Source organism: Anas platyrhynchos, chromosome 2 (assembly GCF_047663525.1).
Source record: "Anas platyrhynchos isolate ZD024472 breed Pekin duck chromosome 2, IASCAAS_PekinDuck_T2T, whole genome shotgun sequence".
NCBI classification, from domain to species: domain Eukaryota; kingdom Metazoa; phylum Chordata; class Aves; order Anseriformes; family Anatidae; genus Anas; species Anas platyrhynchos.
In genome coordinates, this window is record NC_092588.1 from 46,792,559 (window position 1) to 46,811,243 (window position 18,685).

Below are 18,685 nucleotides of genomic sequence, written 5' to 3' on the forward strand. Positions count from 1 at the left end.
GTTTAGGAAGTCTATTTTTAAACGTAGTTTCTTTGAAAAACTGAGACCTGAGACTAATGCTCATCATTATGGTATAATGATCTATCTTCTTGCCAGAGTATTTGGGGATTATGTTTCACAGAGAAGCAGAGTTATCTGCCAGCGATTACTCTTCATGTTTGTGATCTGTTTTCTCTCTCTTCCTAGTAAGGCGTACAATCTTCCATATTTCCAAAAGCATTATAACCAACTGTGCAAATGTCTTCTCTCCCAGATTTCAGCAAAACTGCCTCTGTTCAGTATGACTTCTCCCAGCAGCCTGCTCTGAAGGTTCCGGGTGCTGGCTGGTCTTGGAGATCCTGGTTCCCTGAGGAAAAGTGTGCAGGAGCTGGTGTCCTTGATCTGTTGCTGCTCAAATGTCTCCTTCCTCAGTAGCTTACTTAAGACTTTTCAAATGGTCAGCAAAGTTCATTGAGAGACTCAAAGTATACAACCAACTTCCAGAGAAGAAAGGGAAAAAGCTGCCTGTTTAAGGATACTCAGATAATACCATTCCTGCCCCATGATGGCCTCTGAGCAAATAAAATAGATCTTCTTCTCCAGTTTCATGATCTGCTTCCAGGGCTGAGTGGGGAGGAGGTGTATACACATTGGTATATATGTATGCATATACATGTTCTATATTGTCAGAGGGTTTTGTGGCTTCTGGGACAGGTCACAGCCCTTCAGACCCTCTGGAGCAGAGAGGGAGAGAAGCTCTGTGACTTGCAAAAGACCCATGTATGTAGCATACAATCCACATATTGGGTGTATGTTATGGCAAAGGTTAGTGCATGATCTGCCTGCTGGCTATGAAAATATTTGGAAAATTTCTCACACATGGGAGCTTAGCCTGATAGGTTGCAACATAGTATGATCAGTTAGAGATGCCTGGGCACTGGACAATTTTCCTTGTTGTACTGAGGTGGATACTAGTCCTGAGGTCTCAAATCTTTTCCATAAGGTGCTCTATCATTCAAACTCTGATGAGTGTTCCAGTAAAATTCACAGGCCTCACAGTCATGGAGACCTGTTTTCTGTGGGTTTATCTATAAAAGGGAATTCTTGTATCCCATGATTTATCTGTCTGTTATACTGCTTAACTGTAGTTTTGTTGACTGTCCTTTTCATCCTGAAAGATTTATGGTCTCAAATATGAGTCTCTCTTTTCTTATTCTCTCTCTTGCTTAACATACAAAGGCTGGAGCGGTGAAAGGGGAGGGAAGGAAGAAAGAAACTTATATGTAGACAAGGCAAAGATTTGTGTATGGTACAATCATTGTAGGTTTGCTGTACCCCATATCTGCTGGAAATAAAACAAACGCTAAATGGATGCATGCTAAATTTGAAACGGGTCAGACTCCTTCTAATTTACAAGAACTGTTCCGGATGACATGGTCTGTTCAGGCTGAGACCTTACTTTGGATTGGAAGAACCAGATAAGCACTCTTGCTCATTCTTTAAGCATTGTTAATGTGTTGGTTTCAAATCTTAGAAAGAAAGCTGAAAATATATGTAAAATATCACTCAAAATATCTTAACAAGCCAAGTGAAGTGGATCTAGCAGTGATATAGGTAATCATACATAACAACTGAAAGAATGCAAGGGAAAAATAAAAGTATACATTTTCCTTGTCTTTTCAAGCCTTCTTTCAACAATGTGTTTAATGGTCTGCCTACATTTATGGACATGATTTAAGTGAATGGGTTCTAAATGAAATATCTGGCAACAAACAGCAGTATGTTTTCAGATATATGCTGACAGTTATCTAAAATTGTTGCTGTTATTCAAGGCAAGGTAACTTGCTATACATCTTAATCTGGTCTATTTATTCTTTAACATGATTTGATTCTGCAAAACTCATTGGGATCCTCTATTTGCTTTCCCAAAACAACAGTTCACATACTCTCCAAGTTTTGCTCTTTTTCAAATGAAGACGGGAAACTTGAAACAACTGCAATTTCATACAGTGTTAGTACAAAACTTTATGGGACTGGGACTAAATCTGCATGTTTGCAGTCAATTGTGGCCACATCAGGGCCATTATCAGCTGTTACTGAAAACACTAAATTAAAGTTTCACGCTCTTAGTGCAGCTGATGTGTTTACTAGGTCATATTATCTCCTCTGCATGAATCCCAATATTGGGGGTGCTGTTATCTGGTCACAAAGGAGGAAAAGCATGAGAACAAGAACTGACTCATTCCCCTCTACCCCACCCTCACCCCAGTTCTCCCCCTCTATTCATTACTGAGCTTCTTTTAGACAGGGATTGAAAGCCAACTTTAGTTCTCAGTTACACTGGTGTGTATCTGAATAAACCCACAGCCATCATGGGAGAAATTCTGGTTTTATACTGTTATAGGAGACAGCAAGTTTTGGCAACGACCTTTATATAGCAATGTCCTGGAGTGTAAACAGCTTGCTTTTATGCAAACAAATTACAAAATTGTGTATAGAGTAAGAGAATCCCTGCTTTTAAGCTGTCTTGCCCAGGAAAATGAATTAAGTCGTCCAGCTTGGATATGTGTAATCCTCTTGAATTCTTTGAATTTATAACTTTCTATTGCTGTGTAAACTTGAGTTTCCTTGTGGAGATGCCGTTCTCTCTAATTGTTTGCTTCTTGAGGATATAATTTTAAAAGATCATACTGTATCTAGTCATCTGAACCATCTGATGCAATTTAAAAAAAAATAAAAAATCACTAAATATAGTTAACACAGCTTGGTTCTGTCTTCTTGTAACTCCCCTACAGGCAATGGAAAAGGAGCCCAGAAAACAATTTGTTTATTATAAGCAGGTCAGTCCTCCAGGGTATTCATGGAATCATGCAGTGGTAGAAGACAATCACGGCACTGAAATGGTGGGTAATTTTATTTGTTCCACTTGATGGTCACAGTGGCATCATGCTGGCCAATTACTCTTGAGTCAGCAGGTTTCAGAGGTTAAGACCCCCTTGTGGGTTGCAGCACTGCAGGCAAAGTATTCAGGCCAGATTGAAACCGTTTCAACAGCAGAGACGCCAGCCTTCTTCTCCCTTGGAGATCTCCTTTTTCAACTGTGTACGAGACATACATGTGATAAAATAGACATGTCTCTAACAACTAGACAGCTTAATTATTGAGAGTGGAAAAAATGCCAGCTTCAGATAAAGAAAGGAAGAAAATCAGCCAGAGAGACAGGCTACACAGAGGAGGCATGAAACGTACAAATACTGCAAACTTCAACTGCAGGTTCCAAAGGAAAGATCATGTCTGGGAATAATCCTGGTGTCAATAGCCTGCTAGTGTTTCAAGACTGCTGAACCTTTAGCAATTTCATCACATTTTTCTCAAGTGGAAATGTTTTAAGCTACTTCTTCAGCGATCTGTAATTCTAAGGGGAAAAACAGCAGCAGAGCATTTGCTTTACCACTAGAGCCTGCCACAAACGATTGGGCAGAGGCGGATATGAAACCCAAGCTAGCAGAAATAACGTGTGTGAGTGTGTATGTGAGGGAATTGGGCAGCAAGGTTGTCCAGGACAGGCTGGAATTATTCCATTAGGCTTTGCCATAGATAAAATTCATGAAGTGACTCACATTTCATTTGGAGAGGGGTATGGGAAGCAAGGAAGTGGCATTTTATCCTCTCAATTATAATATTAGTGTTATGATCTTGGAAACAGGGGAAGCTGTTCTCAGGCTTAAGCTCCATTGTGTATGTGACATTTCAAGCTTAAAACATCTCAAGTGTATATTTCCTGTCAGAAATATTATGCTGTGAGAGCTATGCAGTTTCTGAAGGATTCACTGGAGACTTCAGACCTATGCTTTAATGTTTTTTTGGCTAGTATCATGCCAGTTTGCAGTTTCTGGAAAACATCTCAAGAATCTTAGAACCAGGACATAGATGTATTATTATGATTAATAGTAGTGCTAATTCATCCAAAGCCTGTTCTTGAGAGGCACAAATGATCAGTGGGACTCTAAACTCTGATGTCTTGCTCTGCAGAACTGAATCCAATGACCCTTCCAGCTTAATATAAATGTCAGACTATTTCAATTTACAGAGCACATTGGGATGAATTGGAATGAAAGAAAATGTATATATCAGGGTTATTTATTTATCATTTTAGTCTTAGGAGTCATTTTTCCCTTCTTCACCATAGGAACTTATTAAATAACTTTGAATATGAATATGACAAACCCCACAACTGTTTGTTTGCTTGTTTTTTTTTTTTTTTCTTTTCTTTTTTTTCTTTTTTTCTTTTCCCCTCTTCTTTGGCTCAAATATCAGAGCATTGCTTTTTTGGAAGTGATGTCCCAGGAAAAGGAAGTAGCCAAGGTGAGAAGTTTTCCTCATTTTCATTCCTTTAGCATCACTTTATCTGACAGCAGACACTGGAAAATTCTTACACTGGAAAGTCCATACCTGTTGACTGCTGATGGTATGGCTGGCCTGTGTCTGGGCATCAAAAGCAGAGCAAAGCTCATATCACAGCTTGTTTTAAATCAGTTATATTTTAAGTTGCATTAATTTGAACACTAGCAGAAAGTTAAGCACATACTTGCTTAACCAGCTTTGCCAAGCTGTGGCCACTATGAATGTGTACTCATTGTTACAGGTGTCTAATGAATAAAGGGCATGCCATAATTCATTTACAACTACTACTGCTAATAATAACAATAATTTAAAGAGCTTAATCTTTTCAAGAGACTGGCATTATTTTTATTCAGAAGTTCAGAATATGAACCAGAGCTTAAGAGAAAGATTATAACCAGTCTTTGTTGGTTAGGTTTAACTGCTTGAACTGAACAATTGATTCTTTTGCACAAACACTTTACAACGAACCACTGCATGACATCTGCAGAGGGAATAAATACATCCTGTCTAAGGTAGTTCTATGTGTACCATGGGAATAAACTACATTGATAAGAATGATTTGATTTTATTGGTTTAACTGTATAGACAATCTGATCATATATGCATAGTTGATAAATACACAAATTCATTTTGTATTCATTTAGTAATTCTCACTTTGGTTGATGTAGCTCTCTGTATGAGAGAAAAACCCTGATGCAAGAACTGATATATTCAGCAAATTTGTAAATCAATAAATGAACTTCCTTGCTGCTTATGTACATACTACTCCACTGCAATATGTTTAAATAGATTGTGTTCCATATTAAACGAGAAAATGAATGGTGAATTTGCCTAATGTATACAAATCAGCATAATAAACCACTTTCACATCTTTTAAAGGTTTTTGCCATGAATAAATCATAAACCTATATAAATAAAACATGGGAATATATTTTTAATAATATAATCCTGTATTTCAACACCGTGCTGTCTATTCCCAATGTTTATTTAGTAACTTTACCTAACATTATGATTTTTCCAGTGTCTGGAGGATCTCGAATAAAAAAAAAATGGCAATGATCAATTGAAAGAAGAAAGTGCAAGAGTTTGAGGAATTTCCAATCTTCTCATTGATACATCTCATGAAAGATTATCTAAAACTTTATCATTTGTTTCACCACAATAAAATAGTGGTTGTTGTGATTAAAAATGTCAAGAACACTTTGAAGAACCATGAAACCATGTTTCAGAAATGACTGTCCAATCCAAATGTCATTACTTTTTTTGAATGGTATACTGTATATCATTAGGGCAAAATCTGTCATTCAGAAAAGATATTTCAGCCCCTAGGTGTATTCATGAATATGCAAAGATAACCTTAGATATGGAGACTTTCAGCAAATTGTTGTAAACATGTGTCATTGCATACGGATCTTCATGTATGCACAGGTAAATTGATAAAGATCTACTGAAGTAAATGCTTTAAGGGAAAACAATTCAAGGCTTTAAGAAAATTCAATAAATCTCAGTTGGAAGACCTCTGTTTCTCAGATTTCTTGAAGCCAGGTTGATAATATGTGGAATTAGCTCATCTACACATCTCAGGAAAATCTGCACCTATTTTGCTCCGTAAATATCACTTATAAAGGACTTCACCATAACGAAAATTAAAAAAAAAAAGAAAAAAAAGAAAAAAAAAAGAAATCGTGTGTTGCAAATGAAGACCTCTGTAAATAGATGCTGAAGGAAAAATACATTATTAATCATTGCTGCAATGCCTCTGCATGTGAGGAGAAAACAGATGATTTCACATCCCAGTCACAGTGGTACCACACACATCCATCAATACTGTTGTACCTCAACATAGTCAAAATAAGGTCTGAATTTAGCAGGGTTCAGTAAATGGAATTAAGACGGTAATTGAATTTGCAATTCCATGGCTAAAACAATAAATATATTTCATCAGTCAGATCCAAAATATTTTCATTTTTGTCTAGTGCTTTTTGCTCACACAAAAATATATATAAAAAAAATTCCCCCCAGATTGTAGAATCACAGAATATTTGTGGCTGGAATGCACCTCTGGAGTTTATCTAGTCCAGCTCTTCCACTCAAGCAGGGGCAGCTAAAGGAGGTTAACAAGGACTGTGTACAGTTGGATTTTGAGTATTTCCAAGGATGGAGGCTCCACAACCTCCCTGAGCAACTTGTTTCAGTGTTTGACTGCTCTCACAGGTTTGTGTTTAGTATGTTATAATTTGTTCAGTAAATTAAAAGTGTATATTTGAAGATGCCTGCAGTAAAAGGTAAAAAAGTATAAGACAGCATTTGCAGAACTTCAGAAAAGGTCATCCTCGTTCACTGAGTCATGCTCTGCTGCAAGCGTATGCATCTGGCTAGCCACAGGAGCTTCCTGGTAAAGGCATCACACCACCTGGTAGTATTTGAACCAGTTTTGCACCTCCAAGTGGTCTAACCACCAGTGTGCAAGGTATCCAGGTGTGAAAGGGAAAGAGAGAATGGCTTCATGACTCATAGCACAGCAGCCCAGGCATGGGCCAGGGAAAATGATTTAAGCCTATTTTCTACCAGACAGGTTAGAATTTACAATATGACCTCCTTAATGGCACTTTCCAAACTCACCACTCAAGTCAGAGTGCACAGGCCAGATTTTAAGCAGGGCAGCATCTAAGTGTGCTTATTTTTTTATTTTTATTTTATTTTTATTTTTATTTTTATTTTTATTTTTATTTTTATTTTTATTTATTTTTATTTTTATTATTTATTTATTTATTTATTTATTTTCCTAAAAGCCCCTGTTCCTTTTTAAAATAATAGTACAGGGGTTAGAATCTTTTGCCATTGAGCCACTGGCTGCAATTATGTACAGTTCTGATGTCCCGTGAGTTTTCCATGCAACCTGTGGAACAGAGCAGGCTGGAAGGCAAGTCACAAAGGCATACAAAGCTCTCCTATGTTTTCTTCCTTTCACTGACAATCATCTGACGTGTTGCATAACATGCCATTTCCATGTTGCTTGTGGAATGCACCTTCTTGATATAAATGTTTTTGACCTTCGGTCAATGTAAAGTATATATAATGTTAAAAAAAAAAAAGGGATATAATAGTTCTAACTAGTCTCTGGAGCAGATTCACACATTACAGCACTAGTTGTTCCCTCCTTGAGGATGGGGAACCTACTGAAATGTACCTTGCTTGTATGCCCTAGCTTCCCTCCAAAGGAAGGTGAGGTTGCTCCCCAGTGTTTTAACCTGAAACCCAGTGAGAAAGTAACCAGATGCGCACCAAGAGACCAGGACTGTGGGCCACACTGGGAAATGCACCCACCCTATCCTGTGGATAGAGCCATGAGAACCAGCTTTCCTGTCAGCTATTGGCCCCTGACCTTTACAACATTTGTCTGACGTATTTTGCAGGCATTGCTTAGTGGGGAGCCAAAAAAGAGAAGACTGTGTCTATTCACTGGAACCATGCTCTTTGAAAACTCCAGCATAAAACTAGCTCTACGTTTGCAAGCTGAGCACTGATTGTGTGCACTATAAGGTGAAAGGTTATAATCTGTAGCTCCTGGGGTGAGGCATAGAAAAAGGAGAGTTGGATTTGTGCTGCATATCCTTTGCACATGTAGGCAGTCTTATCTTTCACCCTTATCTGCCTTAAGAGGTGCAATTCTCTACTGTGCTGCCTGGCACATGCAGTTTTCTCTCAGATTTCCAGAGCATCATTGTAGGAGTAAGATTGGTATATTCTCCTTGATATTCCAGAAGGCTTCTGAAAGTATAGAAAATGTAAAAATTTGGAGATTCATCTGAGTTCTCACTTAGGTGCAGATCAAGACTTTGTATTTATGCAATAGGTCTGATGTGATGCTGTGAGTGCTCTGCACAACTGTATTGCTCACACCTGGTAAGACCAGTGTTTCCTGAATGCATCAAATTCCCTGAACAAACATAACTGATACATGTGAACAGGAGGGTACCTGTCTCTTTATTTTTGCTCTGATGGGATTGCTGAATATACAGGAGAAATCCAAATCGAAAACCTTAGTTGTGTCCCAAAATAATTTCTTCTGGAGAAAAATGGATAACATAGGTGCAAGGTGCATACACCTATACAGGAACATTATACTCAAGTGCTGCCTTTAAAGAGTCAGAGAAAAGTCTGAGTAAAGAACACCAACTGCCTATATTGCATAAGCATAAAGAAGATTTCTTGACTACTCTGAGAACTAGGTGATTGAGTCTCCTTCACAGGTGTTGCAAACTGTAGAAAAACATGTCTGAGTAAATTAATACAGTGCATTCCCTTTATGTCTGTTAGCCAGCCTTCAGTATATTGGCTCATTGGCTCTGGAAGACAGTCAATGGGCTGGTTCATTGCGCCATACTTTTTATGTGGTAGAAAGGCAGGAAAGGGATGGAAAGGGAGAGTGGAAGAAATATTTTTTTTCCAGTTATTCCATTTTGACAATCTCAGAAATCTTCCTAATAGATGCCCTTCCCATTTTTCTATATTTTTATGAATGTAATCCAGTAGGATTCAACAGACTCCATATATTTGTTGCATGCAGATAACATACGGTTTGGTTTCAGGTGTACCTGTTAGCTTCGAAAGACTCTCTGCATGCAGTTTAACTCCAGCAATCTATTTTTCTGTTTGTTTTGTAATCTTTTTTACTTTCACTCATGCCGCTTACAACAACAAAGTAAAATTCTGATCAATAAATAGTGATGATCTTCACTACAGTGTTCTCCCACATTTTCCTTCTATGCTTTGGTCAGCCAGAGAACTGGTTCATCTGCTAACAATTACCATCTCCTCCGGGACTGTCCCCATTGAAACCTCTCCGAGTGAAGAAGTGCCAATATACCACTTGAACTGTGCATCCCTGAGATTTTTTTTTTTTTTTTTTTTTTTGAGGGAGGGTGGAAAGGTAACTGTAGGAACAACAGACTATTTTTTTTTAAATAAAAATTGAGATTTCAGAATAGAAGGAAGGATGGAAATGTCCCATATATTAATAGTACTGCTCAAAGAAATAGTATCATTTAGGGTGCCATTTTGCTCTAATTCTGTCTTTGTGTATGTACAGAAAGTGCTTCTATATATTCAAGTGTATATATATAGTCACAGTTGCATGTATTTACGCATACATACATACATATTTTTAGAAGGACTTCTAATTTTATAAATGGGAAATGTAACATAGCTGGAACAGATTAAAACAGAAGAGTTTTAGTGGACCAGAAAACATATTGTACTGATAAGGATTTTTTTGTTTTAAATTCAATCCTACCATAAAGTCATTTATTACCCATTGTTTGTTTTTCTAGAAAGGCCAGTGCAGCACCATTTGCTGGCTGATTGACAGTGCAACTCTCTTTTTACAACTTGGAATTTAAAACAGGAAGGCTGCCATTCACATCAGTTAAGAAGCCTACATTTTTGATCACCTGGAAAGGTTCGTCTTTGGCATAAGCAGATAGAAGGTTCAAATGGCTTTAAAACAAAACAAAACAAAACAAATGAGCAACATATTTATCTGCAAAAACTAATTCACGTGGTTTAATTAAAATAAAATCCTTTTCACTATTTCACTTCAATTTTCCATTTCCATCAATTTATTACTTTTCTCTTCAAAGAGCAACAGAAATGATCCTTTTACATTCCTCAACAGAAACTGCAGTAGTACAAACCCTGCAAGCCTGGCTTGTCTGCCGAGTTTCATATATCGAAATCTGCAGCTAATCAGGCCTGGTCCAACCTGAAAAGGTCACAGCAATCCTGCTGAACTATTACCGAGGTGTTATGAGACATGGACATTATTCATTCTCACTAAAAGCAGGCAGGAAGAATATAAAATGAAAGCAAACCGATTAACGCAAGTATATTTGCTGTAGTCTCACAGTGAGAAGGAGTGGTTTCAACTCTTCTTCTGCCACCAAGCTTGTAATTTCCCATCCCTTCTACCCTTCACATGTCACCTCAAAATCCTGTCACTTAAGCATTAATGTCTGGGCTATACTTTAGGCACAATCCTGGGAGGAAGAAGGTATGCAAGCTGCACTGTCTTGAGACTGAGATCAGGTCTATGTCAGAAACTTATGCCAAGAGTCACGTGCTAGTGTCATGTTGTGTCATCCACCTCCTTTATTTATTTATTTTCTTACAGCACTTCTGTACTGACAAAGCTAAAGTCTAGTTATAGCTTTATTGGCCTACAAGTGCACTTGTGCCTGGAGAACCAGGAGAACTTCTGCTGCAAAACACATCAGCATGATTTGCATGCATTCTAGGAGAGTGTGTTGCACAGTTACATCCATGAAGTTTCTTGTAGAGAAGGCTGGTCCTTGGATATCCTGCTGAATACTTGCCTCCTTTCTTCCCAGCTGCACCAAGTCAGAACATAGAGGATCCTGGCAGCACACTAGGCACCACAATCAGGACATAATGATCAGGAGAAAACTAAAGGACAAACTATTCCCATGTAGTGATCATTAATTTTTTCAAGAGATGGTTCTATTTCAAAAGAGAAGACACTCCTGTTCTTTGATATCCTGTTCTTTTGACTTGGTCATAATCTATCAGTGGAGGACCATGGTTCGACTTTACGTGACATCTCTTCAAAATATGACTTCCTCCTTTCAAAATGAATTGCATCGATACTTGGCTGCATTGTGCATCTGTGTAGGTAATATATATCTTAAACTTCTGTGGTGGGCCCCTAAAACCCACATATAATAATAAATTCCAAAATCTTTCTCAGAAAACAACTTCCTTTATGAGGAACCACAACAAAACTTCAGATGTCAGAAGGAACAAAGTATTAGGAGGAAGAGAAAATTAATCTGGGCTAAAAGACCTAAAAGCTATTTCCTGTTTACAGTGGGAGACCAAAATCACATGCGAGATTCCAGCTTTTTGTTTTTGGGGAATGCTACAGAATAGATCTTCTTCACTATTATTGATCTAAGAAACAAATACACTGTGATACTTATGCTTACAGAGTCAACATACAACAGCAAGCTTTGCATGTGCACTGTTTCCCCTCTTGAATACAAGATCTCAAACCACAAAGAGAAGATCCAAAAAATTTCAAACTGTATTCAAGAAAACTTTCATGAAATTTTTACTTTGTGTTTAAAATAGGCAGATATAAACAAGATGAAAAGGCATTTACCAAAGACAAATAAATAAAGATTCTCAAATATATGGAAGTTCAGATTTAATATCATGTCTGCAATTATCAGAAAATTTGTGGGAAATTAAGTTTTCAAAAATCTCTTGAACTCAGCCTAAGTAATAAGTTACATTCTTTCCTCCAATTACATAGGAAAAAGCATGGAGAAAAATGTTAAAAAACTACCTTCAAATCTTACCACAGAAATTCAGAATTGTAACCTTGTTTTTGTTAGCACAGCAACCTGACATACAACCTTCAGCAAAGCTGGAAAATGTAAGAGCTCATTACGAATGATTCTGATTCCTTTCCAGCCTGGATTATTATACAGCAAGAAAAAAAAAAAAAAATCTGCCTTGAGAAGGGACCCATAGAGCTCCAAGCTGGTCAGTGTTTTAGGAAGAACAAGATCTTCCTAAAAGATCTTCCAGGCTTACAGAGTCCTGGCTCTACTTCCTCCTTAACCCTGCAAACTGAAACAAATGATGCATGTGATGTACATGGGATTGTACTACAGCAAATGTTTATTGAAAATTGACCTTTCTATTAGGAAATGTCCTGATAGATATGAAATACTGTTTCTGACGGTGGAAAACAGAAAGGTCGCTGGGAGAAAAATCACAGTATTGGGCAATCCCAGGATAGCCTATGTGTAGAATTTTTTGCCACCAAAATGACAGACATGACATAAAAACAAGGAATTAATAATCATTTTCAAAATAGCTCAGTTCTCGGTGGTGCCTTCTGGGGTCAGAGCAAAGTTGGTAGACAACAAGAATACTTTTTTTTTTTTTTTTTTTTTCCAAAATTGTTAAAGAATACTCTGAGTGAAAATATCAATAACCCTGGTTTAAAAAGTTGGTAAGCAATGGGAACATTTTTAGTTAAAAGTTTTAGTTAAAACCCAAAAAAAGGTAGAATTGTAGCTGTGTTTTCTCTTGAAATATGTTTTCCAGTATTAATTCTCTGCATTTAATTCTATGTTTTACATACATGTCGTTTTATATGACTCTGGATTTTTCTGTTTTCATAGTTTATATTTGTATAATAATAAAAGCCTCTACTATGTCCTTCGTTACTGCTCTATTTTGTGTCAATAAGAATAGCAATGTAAGGTAATGTAAGGTAATAACTTACCTGATTTATCTGCTGCAGTGATAGCTGGAGCCAAAATCTCCTCTCAAAGCTAAACAGCACTGAGATTCTCCTGTTACAGAAGACTGACCTGGAAGGTAATTTGTAATTGATACTTACTGTCTGTAAATACCTATCAAACACTATGCACTCCCCCCCCCCCATCCTCCCCACTGCATCCCACTCCATGAAGGCTGACATTTTAGCAATCTTTAAGGCCTCTTTTTAGTTCTCAAAACCCATGTTGTCCTGCCAATCCAGCATAATGAAGCTTGTTAGGACAGAATGTTTGGGTTCAAATATTCAGAACCAGTCCTAGGTCATGGCTCCTTGTTGTGACCTCTAAACCACTGTTCTGCTAATATTATGAAAAAGGGGGCACAGAAAAAGAATGGAGCAATTTCTTGAAATTACCCAGAAACAGAAAGCCATTTCCCTAAAAATGTGATTTTCTGTCAGTAAGACATGGCTGTCAAAAAATCCTGACTGGTTTTGGGTGTGGGCCTTGTCCAGTTAGAGCTAGTTAGGAACTGGACTGAGATGCCAAATTGTTTCACAAACACCACCAAAATGTCTATCACGAGTCACAAGATTCTTTTTAATTTCCCCAGGACATAACAACCTGGCCCAGTTTCATGTATTATGGATGAATAGTGAACGCTTTGCTATAAATCTTGGTGAACTGTCTTCCAAAATATCTCTTTTATAACATTAAAAAATGGGGGGGGGGGGGGAGGGGGAATGATTTAATGCTCAATATGATGTAGCTTCTGCAGAAATGAAGGAGACTTTTATTAGTCTTATGCATAACATTATGACTTTATATTGTTGATTATCGTTCATTCAATTTTTGCTGTAGTTATTTAATAATTGTCAGTTCTCATTCTTGTAACTCTTTATTCATTGTCAGCTGTGGATAATCTGCCAGCCCACATGAGAGGGCAGGTTACATTCAAAGGAATTTACTTTGGTTTAGGGACATGTGCAAAATCTGAGCTAATTGTAGTGCAACTTTATACTTTAACTGCTTCTTATTAGCAACTTAACAGATGTCTGTGACTTCGCACTGTGATGTTCAGCAGGTGCTGAGAACCCACAGGACTTAGTGAGATGTAGGCTGTTCTCTGTGAAGGACTTGTTAGAACCAAGCTCCTGTGATCCCAGGTCGTTCCTTTGAAGAAGATATGAAAAGGTGATGGTCAGGAGCTCTTGCCATTTGATGGATGCTGTTTGAAGGCCCAGCATGTGACATGTATTTATTGTTTGGACCCACATTTATGTCTCGTTAAAGGGAGTGGCAATCTGTGAAGTATTTAAAGATCCATCGACTCTTGATCCAATGTGAGCTTCATCTGGGTTAGAGATGACTCCTATGTAAGGCAGAGAAAGCAATAACAGAAGAGGCAAAAACATGGGAAGTAGGGAGAACAGGGAGACTTGGTAAGGTACAGAATGGCTTTCTGTAGTCTTTGTCTATATGAAAAGGTCTGCTTTATAGCATTAAGTAATATAAAGCTTAACTACTAGGAAAATATTCTGATCCACGTTTGAAGTGTAGTGATCCTTCCTATGTCCAGTGAATGGACAGTCAGCTTAAAGAATACTCTTCATTTACTTCCACAAGTTTTGTCCTGCTAGAAAACACTCTTGTGCTTGCATTTAAATGCAACTTTTAAATTGAAGAATGGCTCTACCAGAGACAAAATGAGGGATCTATCTGTGGGTTGTTCTGTAGCAGATCTAAATTAGGACTGCAGTGAAATGATTTGTATGTTTGAATGTGCAGTCTGATTGGTTGCATATCCACCTATATGAAGACAACATGTGGATGTCTTCATGGACCACTGCAGCTCTCTAAACTTACAGGATGAAGGCTACTAAAAGATGACAGAGGCCATGTGAATTTGAGCTGGCATTCCTGTGATTGTTCTATTTTCTGTGTCTTCTTTGAACAAAATAAATGACAGATTTAAAAAGGGAAAATTTAAAAGGAGAAAAGAGGATTTAGTTCCCTTTTGGCAAGGACTATCAAACTATGATCCTCACCCACCTCCAGGCCACCTAGCATACACTCTGGACAAACTTCTGATGATGCATACAAAACAGAAAGGAACAAAGACAGGAGACAAGGTATATCCAAAGCCCAGTCAACAGGGAGAGAGGAGACAGATATAATAGAAAGCATCTGGAGAGCAAAATTGCATGTTACAATAACTTTTGTCTTACAAAGACATGGGGAAAATAGGAGAAGGGAGGCCATTAAGCAGCATTTCCTTATGTTTGTTTGTTTGTTTGTTTTGTTTTGTTTTGTTTTGTTTTTAAATCCAAAATGCTGAGTGAACCAGAAGAAGAAAAAATACAAATAAAATAAAATAAAATAAAATAAAATAAAATAAAATAAAATAAAATAAATAAAATAAAATAAAATGTTGGTTTGGATGGTATTCCTGAAATATTGAAGAAGAAAGGAACAAGGTGACTAAAATGCCAAACAAGTAAAAAAAACACTACTACACATTTGTTCTTTTATTCTCTTTTTTATTCTCTAGCCTGGTTTGGCTATGTATCCCTCAGAAGGAACAACAGTGCAAGGATGTAAATAGGCTGCACCATGGCCTCAAAGGCTTCCTTAACACTTTTCTAAGACTTTGAGACACTTTCATACAGTGTCCAAAAGAGGATATATATGCCTTTGCAACAAGATATGCACTCCTGGCATAAACCCACAGCATGTATCCCCCTGAGGTACCCTTGTACTGCAATCTGCCACAGGACAGGGCACTCTTCTCTCTCCCAACAAAGCACAGTTCCACCCTCCACACCCTTCAAAGTTCCTGAAGACTTTATAGCGATGTGATAGGTGTGATAGGGGTTTATAGGTGTGATCTAATGTTATAGTTCATATGGTTGCCATAACGTTTATGACTCCCATCAGCATGCCAACAGAAACTGGGAGGAAGTGAGTGCTATTCCCACCTCTACTCAGCAGTGGTGAGGTCTATCTGCAGTGCCCAGTCCAGACTGGGGCTCTCTAGTACATGAGAGACGGGGACATACTGGAGTGAGTTCACTGAAGGACCTCAAAAATAATTATGGGACTGGAGTTCTTGCCATATGAGAGGGGCTGAGACAACTTGAGAGGAAAAGGCTCAGGGGGGATCTTATCAATGTGTGTAAATATTTGATAAGAGGGAGTAAAGAAGACCGACCCAGACTCTTAGTGGTGCCCAGTGACAGGACAAGAGGTAACAGGCACCATCTGAAATACAGGGAATTCCACTTAAACATTTAAAAACTTTTCTACTATTAGGGTGATTGAACAAGGGAATCTGTTGCCCAGAGAAGTTATAGTCTTCATTCTTGGAGATACTCAAAATCCAGCTGGACACATGGGTAAAATGCTCTACTGACCCTGCTTTGAGCAGTGGGTTGGACTACACAATCTCCATTGGGGTCTTCCCACCTCAGCCATTCTCCAATTCTCAGATTTTACTTGCATTCAGTCTGTTCTCATTTCTTGAAGCCACCATTCAATATTACTATATATGCAGGTTCAATTGTGCTTCTCACGTTCCACTCTATATTTCTGTGAACAAGAAATATAATTTATATATTTTAACTGTCAAAATGTCTATTTAAAAAAAAAAAAAAAAAGGAAAAAAAAATAAGATGTCCAGGACAGTTAGTAAATACCAGCAGCTTATTAAGAAAAGAAAAAAAAAAAAGGCATTGAAAATGTCTTATTCAAAAGTAAAAACATTGTAATATAAGATGAAATATTGACGTGTTTTTTTTTTTTTTTTTTTTTTTTTTTTTTTTTTTTTTTTTTGCCATGAGAAAACAACCAGAGAACAAGACATCAGAATTAAATTACCAGGTTTCCTATTGTCCTTCCTTTTTTTTTTAATTGAAATTGTGGGATCCTTAGGGTGCTTCTTATATGATTTTATGGAGCTTAGAGTAATAGGCCCTGAGCTTGTTTAAAGATAACAGCAACTATAATAATCCAAATAAGAGAGTAGTAATACAGATGACAGATTTCATGGTGCCTTACTCTGAAAGGCACTCATTTTAACCCTTTGGCGAGTGCATAAGATGCTTTTCTGAACTTCATATTAGTTGGTAGGATAATTGGAGTGCTTTGAGCATAAACATATAATTTGTTCTGTCTTCCTTTTGTGCACATATTGCTTCTTGCTGCAGCTTCTGAGGTGAAAAGCACACCCAAATGGAAGCTAGGGAAGAGAAAAGAGGAACCAAAGTGAATCAATTATTGCCTTCAGCCTTAAGAAATTCACATATTCAACATGTAATTGTGCTTCTTCCCTGGTTGTTCAACTCTCCTCCACACACTGAAAATACACTTAGGATGTGAAAGTAAATCACCAGAACATATGTAAAGAATGATCCTTCATTCCCTATGATGAGCCATCATATAACCAGGTAGGTATGTATTGAGAGTACTTTGAGTATGCTCCAATGAAAAGTCCCTTTCCAGGATCAAATGATTTTAAACAACTCATTAGCGAAGGTTTAAAAGAATATGTGAATCACATTGCATATAGGTTGCTATCATGCTTGTACCTTTAGAGGACAGAATGGCCTTTTGATAGCTTAAGTTTTCACTTAAAAGTATTATGTTTAATAGTGGCGCTGAAAATCAAAGTTCAAAAGTGAGTTCAGAAAAGAGTGGTGAAGATAGCAGGAATGTGGGGAGCACGTTTTCCTAAGAAAGGTTTGAAAATTTGATTATTTGGTTAATACAATCAGAGACATCTTGCAAGAAATGTAGCTATGGTCAAAGGGATTCAATGAGTAAATTTACCAGGAAGGGAGCTTTTCAGTCACGTTTTGAAAAAGTCAAAGCCAGCTGCTTAGAGCAAAATTCAATTTACATTGATAAATAGCTTGTGCAGGTACAGAAGGGCATTTCTAGAGTAATGAGGTAAAACTATTAATGGAAGATGTTTTGGAAAAATGTCCTGAGAGCAAATACAAAGCAGTCTCACAGGAAAAGCAGTGAAATTCAGCTGCCTGGGAAGTTTATGCTGCAACTGGACAGAGAGCTAGAAATCTTTGATAGAGCACTCTGTTTCAATTAGAGAGATGAGCCAGAAGAGCTTCTAGCCTTTCCCATCTTTGTGTTTTATGAGTACAGGTGTTACAGGCATGCAAAGTAGCATATCTTAATTGTCATCTCCAAATCAGACCAGTTCCACTTGTGTTTGGTTTAGCATACTGTATTTTGATGAAGTTTTCATCTGATTTCCCTTAAGGACAACAGCAGCATTTCCATTCACTCAAGAAGTCAAGTTCCTATGTTATTTCATTTGCTATGGGCGTAGAGAATTTAAAGTGTGAATTAAAACAATGGAAAAGCCTTTATATCATGAGGTAAATAGTCACAGGAGAGCAAACTTAGAACTTTGACAGTACAAATAGCTGTTGACTGCCACAGCTTTACTTATACACTGGTAAACTTCACTCTGGGAAGAGAAAGCTGCACAAAGAGCTGCTGGAGCCTATGAACTTCAAAGTGAATAACATGGAAGTGCAAATCAATAGAGTAACCACATGAAACTTTTCAAAGGTATTTGATGCCTTCAAATGTTCATTTTGAAAGTTACCTTGCAAATTCCCACTAATACTATTTTCTTGAAATCCTAGTTATTTCCTGAAAAAAATAACAATAAAATAAAATAATAACTCCTACAGAATTGTTCTTATAACACTGAGATTTCATCAAAATATGCTTGGAGAATATGAAAAGCTTCATTTGAGATTTTTTTTTCAGTACTGTGTTTCCCATGGAAAAAAAGTTGCAAAACTTCTGTCATGAACTTATTGCCTAAGTTCTTCCAATGCAGTCCTGCAGATGCACTCCTTAGAGGGTCTCCACAGGAGACGACTCAATACAGGCATCATCCGTAACTTTATTTTTATTTATTTTTATTTATTTTTATATTTTTTAAATGTACTTTTTTAAAG

At 37.4% G+C, this 18,685-nt stretch overlaps 1 long non-coding RNA gene across 2 annotated transcripts in view; it reads left to right on the forward strand.

Moving 5' to 3' along the window:
• The window catches only part of LOC119716087 (uncharacterized), a 62,834-nt gene extending 60,102 nt beyond the window's left edge, over positions 1-2,732 (forward strand). For both annotated transcript variants that reach the window (XR_011807542.1, XR_005263770.2), the window contains one exon: positions 254-2,732. This is a non-coding gene — a long non-coding RNA (uncharacterized lncRNA). The remainder of the gene's footprint in view (positions 1-253) is intronic.
• Positions 2,733-18,685: the final 15,953 nt, after the last annotated feature.